Source organism: Oncorhynchus clarkii, chromosome 17 (genome assembly GCF_045791955.1).
Source record: "Oncorhynchus clarkii lewisi isolate Uvic-CL-2024 chromosome 17, UVic_Ocla_1.0, whole genome shotgun sequence".
Taxonomy (NCBI): Eukaryota; Metazoa; Chordata; class Actinopteri; order Salmoniformes; family Salmonidae; genus Oncorhynchus; species Oncorhynchus clarkii.
In genome coordinates, this window is record NC_092163.1 from 69,077,267 (window position 1) to 69,088,585 (window position 11,319).

Here is an 11,319-nt window from a genome sequence, read left to right on the forward strand (position 1 = left end):
ATCCACGGTCCGGTTCCTCCGGCGACGATCTACGGTCCGGAGTTTCCGGCGACAATCCACGGCCGGTTCCACCGGCGGCGATCCACTGCCCAGTTCCTTCGGCTAAGATCCACGGTCCGGAGCCTCCGGTGACGATCCACGGTCCGGAGCCTCCGGCAATGATCCCTGCACCAGAGGCGCCACCGAGGTTGGCGGATCCACGAGCGGAGCGGGGTTTGCTTATGGTTTTGCCTACACATAGTGTGGCACACCTGTTTTTTAAATTATATGAGCAAAAAAAAAAAATTTTTTTTGATTTGGAATTGCAAGCCAGACAAAATTTAAAGGGCCTATTTAAATCATTAATATGCATTCGGAGGGCAGAAATGATTAAATATTAAAGCATTAGACCTCTCACTAAAGATAAGATATCAGTCATACAAAAGTTATACTTAAATCCGAACTGGTTCTCTAGAAAATTTGTACCAATGTCTCATCCCATGTTCAAGAATGGCCTTTTTCCTTTATTCAGATTACAACTGCTCACTTTCGGTTGTTTTGAAAACGAAATCATCTCCAAAATATTGTTATTTTTTAAACAAGCCATAGAAAGTTGTTTGCAATTTCAGTTTAATCCACCAGAAAATACAGAACAAATAATAAAACAAATATACTAATTGTATTATTTATATACTAATTGATAAAAAATATAACAATATTGTTTCGATAACATAAAAAAAAAAAGGTATAATCTTTGTAATTGATAAATAGGACTGGTGGTGTTATGTCACACTTGCAGCTAACTCAAACATATGGAAATGTCTGCTCTACCCAAAATTACAAACAACTAATTGCAGTATTACTGCAAAAATGGAAGAGCTAAGTGGAAGGGGGAGAAGTAAGGAACTTGTCTGTCGGCCCTGCATTAAAGACCAAAATTGGTTAAAGAAAATTGTGCTAAATAAAAATATATACCAGTTAAATTTAAGGACCAAAAAAGTTGACAGCTATTCCATATAGATTGCAAAATAGTTGGGAAGATATTTTCCATGGCACATGTTTTAGGAATTGACTTGCAAAATGACGCCGCATTTAAAACATTGAATTTTTCAATTAAAATTATTATACAAAATTCCTGCAACCAATAGAATGTTATATATACATGAGGAACACAATCTTCCCAGCTCTGCAGATTCTGCTGTGAGGAGGCAGAGTCATTAGATAATTTATTTTGGTACTGTCCATATGTAGCTTGTCTTTGGTCACAGGTCCTGGAATGGCTGAAGAATTGCAACATTTACCTGCCACTAACACTGCAGATAGCAATACATTCATTTGAAAAGTCATAGTCAATCGATCAATAATTTAATCATTATTTTTGCAAAAATGTTTATCTTTAATTGACAATCTGTAGAAAGTATGAGAATCCAACCAACTCAAATGAACCCAGCATGTGTTCTGTCCAATACTCTCCAAGTGCTGGATTACCAAAGAACCCAATTGGGTGGTTTTTGACTGTATACAGGCCCTGCATTATCTATTTTAACACAAGTCTGTTTAATTTAATAGCAGTCATGCCAACTATTAATATTACCCTCTCAGTCTTAGAGTACAGGATTAGTTCTCTTATGGTTCCTTTTGAGCTTTGCTCCTGCCCCCAAATGTAACCTGTGGGAGTCGGTTCATTGCTGCCCTGGGCACAGCTTTAGGTGGTTCAGACAGGGGGCTCTGTGATAAGCTCTCTGCTTCCAATCACAGTTGAGGCGAATATAATCAAAGCATCTTAGGTGGGATTTGAGCTGTTTCTTTGTTTATGCTCTATTGCTCGATTTCAGAGGCAGGATTGTTTCTGGTTGTTGCGGATGAGGTTTTCCTGACGGTATCTCTGTGCTGATCAGAGGGAGATGATTAGAAGCCCTGGCCTGGGATACAGAGTTGGCACAGTAATTCGTCTAAGTGAGAAGGATACACACTTAGACGAATTAACCCAACAATCACCTTCTTCTCATTGTTGGGGAATGGTGGTTTGAAACGATCACCTCAGACACTACAGTCTGTCAGAACCTGTGGATTCATCTTCATCGAGATGCTTTAATGTCATTTCAGAGGGGCTGTTTGACAGAGACACAACAGGCATAATAAACATGTTAACCCACATTAAGTCTTATTTGCATGTGATTTATTGTGCACAGTGGGTATACACACAGTGTGTGAACGTGTTTATAATACAACAGTTTCATGTTAAGTGGGAGTACGTGTGTATGTGTTTGTGTTCAACACTGGAGGAGATGGCCCTACACCCACCCACCCACGCAGCCAGACACACACACACATACACACACACACACACACACACACACACACACACACACACACACACACGCACGCACACATACAGACACACAAACACATTTTAATCCGCTTTTGATTCAGGTCTTAATCTTAATCTCTATACTGTGATGTCCCGCCTCCCACCCAGTTTAGTAGTATACAGTACACCAGGCTACGATTGGCCAGTTAAGATTAACAAGACATTTGGCTGGCTGAGGCTTGACATCTCTGCGTTAAAGGTTGGGCTACATGATGATGGGGGCAATCAGAACAGGGAGCATTGCTAGTGTGCATGCGTACTGGTTCAGATGTCTTCGTTATAGGCCCATTAGTTTAATTGCAATAAGCATTGAATACTCAAATACAGTACATACACAGTATCTCAGCCCTGCAGTCCACACATAGCTGTCTATAGGCAGTAAGAGGCAACCAGGCCAGTGAAAACACCACATGGGTCGTGTTACAGTGGGGCAAAAAAGTATTTAGTCAGCCACCAATTGTGCGAGTTCTCCCACTGAAAAAGATGAGAGAGGTACACTTCAACTATGACAGACAAAATGAGAGAAAAAAAATCCAGAATTCACAGTGTAGGATTTTTAATCAATTTATTTGCAAATTATGGTGGAAAATAAGTATTTGGTCACCTACAAACAAGCAAGATTTATGGCTCTTACAGACCTGTAACTTCTTGGCTCCTCTGTCCTCCACTCGTTACCTTTATTAATGGCACCTGTTTGAACTTGTTATCAGTATAAAAGACACCTGTCCACAACCTCAAACAGTCACACTCCAAACTCCACTATGGCCAAGACCAAAGAGCTGTCAAAGGACACCAGAAACAAAATTGTAGACCTGCACCAGGCTGCAATAGGTAAGCAGCTTGGTTTGAAGAAATCAACTGTGGGAGCAATTATTAGGAAATGTAAGACATACAAGACCACTGATAATCTCCCTCGATCTGGGGCTCCACGCAAGATCTCACCCCGTGGGGTCAAAATGATCACAAGAACGGTGAGCAAAAATCCCAGAACCACACGGGGGGGGGACCTAGTGAATGACCTGCAGAGAGCTGGGACCAAAGTAACAAAGCCTACCATCAGTAACACACTACGCCGCCAGGGACTCAAATCATGCAGTGCCAGACGTGTTCCCTGCTTAAGCCAGTACATGTCCAGGCCCGTCTGAAGTTTGCTAGAGAGCATTTGGATGATCCAGAAGAAGATTGGGAGAATGTCATATGGTCAGATGAAACCAAAATATAACTTTTTGGTAAAAACTCAACTCCTCGTGTTTAGAGGACAAAGAATGCTGAGTTGCATCCAAAGAACACCATACCTACTGTGAAGCATGGGGGAGGAAACATCATGATTTGGGGCTGTTTTTCTGCAAAGGGACCAGGACGACTGATCCTTGTAAAGGAAAAATGAATGGGGCCATGTATCGTGAGATTTTGAGTGAAAACCTCCTTCCATCAGCAAGGGTATTGAAGATGAAACGTGGCTGGGTCTTTCAGCATGACAATGATCCCAAACACACCGCCCGGGCAATGAAGGAGTGGCTTCGTAAGAAGCATTTCAAGGTCCTGGAGTGGCCTAGCCAGTCTCCAGATCTCAACCCATAGAAAATCTTTGGAGGGAGTTGAAAGTCTGTGTTGCCCAGCAACAGCCCCAAATCATCACTCCTCTAGAGGAGATCTGCATGGAGGAATGGGCCAAAATACCAGCAACAGTGTGTGAAAATCTTGTGAAGACTTACAGAAAACGTTTGACCTCTGTCATTGCCAACAAAGGGTATATAACAAAGTATTGAGATAAACTTTTGTTATTGACCAAATACTTATTTTCCACCATAATTTGCAAAGAAATTCATTAAAAATCCTACAATGTGATTTTCTGGAGAAAAAAATTCTCATTTTGTCTGTCATAGTTGAAGTGTACCTATGATGAAAATTACAGGCCTCTCTCATCTTTTAGGTGGGAGAACTTGCACAATTGGTGGCTGACTAAATTCTTTTTTGCCCCACTGTATATTGTATGGCTCCATTTGACCAGCAGACGATGTCCTACTACTGGCTGTTTGACAGATAATTCATCACATCAACAGAAATATCTATTGTTATGACAGTTGGAACTATGGTATCATAGTCAGTGTGCTGAAATATCCAAAGACTGACACACATTAAAGACCAAATGATGAATGCTCTGTCTCTTGGCAAAAGAGGGATACTTTATCAAAATGTAGGCCCCTACACATGAATAAAATATTATTTTGTTCTTGTTTTGTATACAAAGAATACAAAACACATTTGTAAATCACTGCTGTAGATATTGCCAACGTGATATTTTATGTGTATGTGTTTGCTTTTAAGTCTCCTAGGCTTCCCTAGGCATGCACATACAAATATCACACACACACACACACACAGTGCACATGGTGTGTTTAATGTGACCAGCACAGTCACTCTCCGCATATGTGACATGCTCCTCTGGGAGGACAGGAAAGCATCTGCCCCCCTCTGTGTGTGTATGTGTGTGTGTGTGTGTGTGTGTGTGTGTGTGTGTGTGTGTGTGTGTGTGTGTGTGTGTGTGTGTGTGTGTGTGTGTGTGTGTGTGTGTGTGTGTGTGTGTGAGAGAGAGAGAGAGAGAGAGAGAGAGAGAGAGAGACATGGAAATATGTGTCCAATTTAGGAGAGACTGTGTGAGAACCACATTTTCATTTTGTCATTATATGAATGGGAGTCAGGTGTGTGTGTCGTTGTCATTGAAGAACGAACAATAACAGACCGTTCTCAAGGCTCAGAGAGTACAGAGTTAACACACAGTGCTTTGAGATGTGATGTGTACAATATTTGGAATATACTGGCTATATATTGGATATAAACTGGATATATATTGGATATAACGATCAAGGATATATTAGTTCAGGTCCAGGTCTTCATCACTGTGTCAAAGAGAGATTCTCATTCAACTCTGTAGGCACATCATATTTCTATGGAATAACACACAACACAACTAAGACCTCGAACAAATAAATTATTGGACAACAATTTGAGTTGAAAGCTTTAAGCAGCCCTATTTAGAGAGTTTAAAGAAGGCTAACAGCCTCCAATTTATATAAGCAGTACAAAATGTACAAAATGTCAACATGCGTGACCACCTGCCTTTCATTCAGCATGAGCTAATTCTAATTCAAATCTGTATTTCCTTTCAGGCCTTTTAATATGACTTCTGACCCAGTTCTGTTTCTGAATGTAAAATTGTGCCAGTGTCAGTGTGTGTATGACTGTGTGTGTTTGTCTGTCTGTGTGTCTGTGACTGTGTAGAAGAATAAGCTCCAGACTTTGTCTTATCTACTAATTCCTTCATTAAGCCCTTATCACTGGGTTTTAATGCTAATTAAGATGCTCTTTAATGTGATGGCAGGACGGCTAAGAGCCTCTGAGCCTGACGTGCATTTCACTCTGCATGCGGAGAGTGTCGAGAGGAGGAGCACCCAGCCCACGCACAGACAGAACCACTCTCTCCCTCAATCCAACCAATCCAAATGCTCTGGCCTCTTGGCGTAAGCTGGCCTTAAGTCGTAATTCATGTCTTATAACACCAATAAGCCTTTCATTGGTCATAACAAAATATATCATTCTGAGGATGGAGAGCACACTGTCGGCAGCATCACAGTACGGCAACTCCACCGCCACGGACCGCAAGGCACTTCAGAGGGTGATACGTGCTGCCTAACACACTATTGGGTGTACACTGCTTGCCCTACAGGACACCTACATCACCAGGTGTCGCAGGAAGGCCAAGAACATCATCAGGGTCCCTAGCTGCCCAAGCCATGCCCCGTTCTCCCTGCTTCAATCACTCAGAAGCTGGCAGTACAGGACCATCATGGCAAAAACTGAAAGGCTGGCCAATAGTTTCCACCCTCAGACCATCAGGCTGCTGAATAGCCACCACTAGTCAACTATCTGCACCCCCCCCCCCGTCCTGGTACTCTGCTACCTGCTCCACCCCAACGACAATCATCACTGTTGCAGTTGTTAATATGTATATTATTATTACTATTATAAAATGGTCATGTTGCTTCCCCTATGGTCATTTCCCCCCATCTCAGTCTTTACTCTGCCTCCACCACAATGGACATTTCTTTATTAATCACTGCTACAGTTATGATGTATATAGTGCTATTTATATTTCTTAAGTATTTTATTACCATTTTCGTCATTTTATTTCACTAGTCCTTCATGTTAGAGCTCGTAAACTACGATGTTCACTGTAACCTACAATCACACATGCAACCCTGTACAGTGCATTCAGAAAGTATTCAGACACCTTTTTTCTTCTCATCAGTCTACACACAATACCCCATAATGACATCACAATAACCCATAATGACATCACAATACCCCATAATGACATCACAATACCCCATAATGACATCACAATACCCCATAATGACAAAACGAAAACAGGTTTTTAGAAAGTTTAGAAAATGTATTACAAATTAAATAAACTGAAATAGTCATAGCAGATGATATTCTCATTTTTGGTGATTTTAATTTTCACATGGAAAAGTCCACAGACCCACTCCAAAAGGCTTTCGGAGCCATCATCAACTCAGTGGGTTTTGTCTCCGGACCTACTCACTGTCACAGTCATACTCTGGACCTAGTTTTGTCCCATTGAATAAATGTTATGGATCTTAATGTTTTTCCTCATAATCCTGGACTATCACACCACCATTTTATTACGTTTGCAATCGCAACAAATAATCTGCTCAGACCCCAACCAAGGAGCATCAAAAGTCATGCAATAAATTCTCAGACAACCCAAAGATTCCTTGATGCCCTTCCAGACTCCCTCTGCCTACCCAAGGACATCAGAGGACAAAAATCAGTTAACCACCTAACTGAGGAACTCAATTTAACCTTGTGCAATACCCTAGATGCAGTTGCACCCCTAAAAACTACAAAAATGTGTCATAAGAAACTAGCTCCCTGGTATACAGAAAATTCCCGAGCTCTGAAGCAAGCTTCCAGAAAATTGGAACGGAAATGGCGCCACACCAAACTGGAAGTCTTCCGACTAGCTTGGAAAGACAGTACCGTGCAGTATCGAAGAGCCCTCACTGCTGCTCGATCATCCTATTTTTCCAACTTAATTGAGGAAAATAAGAACACTCCGAAATGTATTTTTGATACTGTTGCAAAGCTAACTAAAAAGCAGCATTCCCCAAGAGAGGATGACTTTCACTTCAGCAGTGATAAATTCATGAACTTCTTTGAGGAAACGTTCATGATCATTAGAAAGCAAATTACGGACTCCTCTTTAAATCTGCGTATTCCTCCAAAGCTCAGTTGTCCCGAGTCTGCACAACTCTGCCAGGACCTAGGATCAAGAGAGACAGTCAAGTGTTTTAGTACTAATCTCTTGACACAATGATGAAAATAATCATGGCCTCTAAACCTTCAAGCTGCATACTGGACCCTATTCCAACTAAACTACTGAAAGAGCTGCTTCCTGTGCTTGGCCCTCCTATGTTGAACATAATAAATGGCTCTCTATCCACCGGATGTGAACCAAACTGACTAAAAGTGGCAGTAATAAAGCCTCTCTTGAAAAAGCCAAACCTTGACCCAGAAAATATTTAAAAACTATCGGCCTATATTGAATCTTCCACTCCTCTCAATTTTAGAAAAAGATTTATCTATGATGGGGTTTTAGACCCCATCATAGCACTGAGACTGCACTTGTGAATGACCTTTTAATGGCGTCAGACCGAGGCTCTGCATCTGTCCTCGTGCTCTTAGACCTTAGTGCTGCTTTTGATACCATCGATCACCACATTCTTTTGGAGAGATTGGAAACACAAATTGGTCTACACGGACAAGTTCTGGCCTGGTTTAGATCTTATCTGTCGGAAAGATATCAGTTTGTCTCTGTGAATGGTTAGTCCTCTGACAAATAAACTGTACATTTCTGGGGTTTTCCTCAAGTTTCCGTTTTAGGACCACTATTGTTTTCACTATATATTTTACCTCTTGGGGAAGTCATTCGACAACATATTGTTAACTTTCACTGCTATGCGGATGACACACAGCTGTACATTTCAATGAAACATGGTGAAGCCCCAAAATTGCCCTTGCTAGAAGCCTGTGTTTCAGACATAAGGAAGTGGATGGCTGCAAACTTTCAACAAAGAGATCTTCTGTTGAATCTGACAATTAATCTTGATGGTTGTGCAGTCATCTCAAATAAAACTGTGAAGGACCTCGGCGTTACTCTGGACCCTGATCTCTCTTTTGACGAACATATCAAGACTGTTTCAAGGACAGCTTTTTTTCCATCTACGTAACAGTTGCAAAAATCTGAAACTTTCTGTCCAAAAATGATGCAGAAAAATTAATCCATGCTTTTGTTACTTCTAGGTTAGACTACTGCAATGCTCTACTTTCCGGCTACCTGGATAAAGCACTAAATAAACTTCCATGCCATGAAGAGCACTGTGTCAGTTATAATTAGCCCTCATTGGTAAGCATTTTTCTACGGCTGGCCATGCTTTCCACCTGGATACCCCTACCCCGGTCAACTGCACTGTCCTCCCCACAGCACCTCGCCCAAGCCTTCCCCATTTCTCCTTCTCCCAAATCCAGTCAGCTGATGTTCTGAAAGAGCTGCGAAATCTGGACCCCTACAAATCAGCCGGGCGAGAGAATCTGGACCCTCTCTTTCTAAAATGATCTGCCAAAATTGTTGCAACCCCTATTACTAGCCTGTTCAACCTCTCGTTCGTATCATCTGAGATCCCCAAAGAGTGGAAAGCTGCCGCGGTAATCCCCCTCTTCAAAGGGGGGGGGGGGGGGAATAGACCTATATCTATCCTACCCTGCCTTTCTAAGGTCTTCGAAAGCCAAGTCAACAAACAGATTACCGACCATTTCGAATCCCACCGCACCTTCTCCACTATGCAATCTGGTTTCTGAGCTGGTCATGGGTGCACCTCAGCCACGCTCAAGGTCCTAATCGATATCTTAACCGCCATCGATAAGAAACAATACTGTGTAGCCGTATTCATTGACCTGGCCAAGGCTTTCGACTCTGTCAATCACCACATCCTCATCGGCAGACTCAATAGCCTTGGTTTCTCAAATGGTTGCCTCGCCTGGTTCAACAACTACTTCTCTGATAGAGTTCAGTGTGTCAAATCGGAGGGCCTGTTGTCCGGGCCTCTGGCAATCTATGGGGGTGCCGCAGGGTTCAATTCTTGGGCCAACTCTCTTCTCTGTATACATCAATGATGTCGCTCTTGCTGCTGGTGAGTCTCTGATCCACCTCTACGCAGACGACACCATTCTGTATATTTCTGGCCATTCTTTGGACACTGTGTTAACAACCCTCCAGACGAGCTTCAATGCCATACAACTCTCCTTCCGTGGCCTCCAACTGCTCTTAAATACAAGTAAAACTAATTCATGCTCTTCAACCGATCACTGCCTGCACCTGCCCGCCCATCCAGCATCACTACTCTGGACAGTTCTGACTTAGAATATGTGGAGAACTACAAATACCTAGGTGTCTGGTTAGACTGTAAACTCTCCTTCCAGACTCACATCAAACATCTCCAAACCAAAGTTAAATCTAGAATTGGCCTCCTATTTCGCAACAAAGCATCCTTCCCTCATGCTGCCAAACATGCCCTCATAAAACTGACCATCCTACTGATCCTCGACTTCGGTAATGTCATCTATAAAATAGCCAATACTATACTAAATAAATTGGATGCAGTCTATTGCCATCCGTTTTGTCATCAAAGCCCCATATACTACCCAGCACTGCGACCTGTACACTCTCGTTGGCTGGCCCTCGCTTCATACTCGTCGCCAAACCCATTGGCTCCAGGTCATCGACAAGACCCTGCTAGTTAAAGTCCCCCCTTATCTCAGCTCGCTGGTCACCATAGCAGGACCCACCTGTAGCACGCGCTCCAGCAGGTATATCTCTCTGGTCGCCCCCAAAACCAATTCTTCCTTTGGCCGCCTCTCCTTCCAGTTCTCTGCTGCCAATGACTGGAACGAACTACAAAAATCTATGAAACTGGAAACACTTATCCCCCTCACTAGCTTTAAGCACCAGCTGTTAGAGCAGCTCACAGATTACTGCACCTGTACATAGCACATCTATAATTTAGCCCAAACTACTACCTCTTTCCCTACTGTATTTATTTATTTTGCTCCTTTGCACCCCATTATTTTTATTTCTACTTTGTACTTTCTTCCACTGCAAATCTACCATTCAAGTGTATTACTTGCTATATTGTATTTACTTCGCCACCACAGACTTTTTTTTGCCTTTACCTCCCTTATCTCACCTCATTTGCTCACATCGTTTATTGACTTATTTTACTACTGTATTACTGACTGCATGTTTGTTTTACTCCATGTGTAACTCTGTGTTGCTGTATGTGTCGAACTGCATTGCTTTATCTTAGCCAGGTCACAATTGTAAATGAGAACTTGTTCACAACTAGCCTACCTGGTTAAATAAAGGTGAAATAATAAATAAATAAAAATAGATGTACAATATCTAGACTGAGGAGTATCCAGACTGAGGAGGTGGCTCATCGGTGACAGGGAAGTGAGTAACCGCCGGCAAAGGAAAGGATGGTGTGATTAGCCACAAGGCTCTGTTTGTGTTTAGCAGCCGGTTGCTAACACAGAGATATGTCAGCAGACAGAGAGAGACAGATGGAGAAGAGGGGATGATGGGTAGTTTATGAAGGGGAGATGAGGGAGTTATTCATGAATAAATAGTCCTGAGGAGAAAATAGGCAGTTATGCATTAGGACTAGAGATGTTTTAGATGTCCCTCTATACCTGTACTGTTGCTGTCCTCCCTTCTCTATCTCTCTATACCTGTACTGTTGCTGTCCTCCCCTCTCTATCCCTCTATACCTGTACTGTTGCTGTCCTCCCTTCTCTATCTCTCTATACCTGTACTGTTGCTGTCCTCC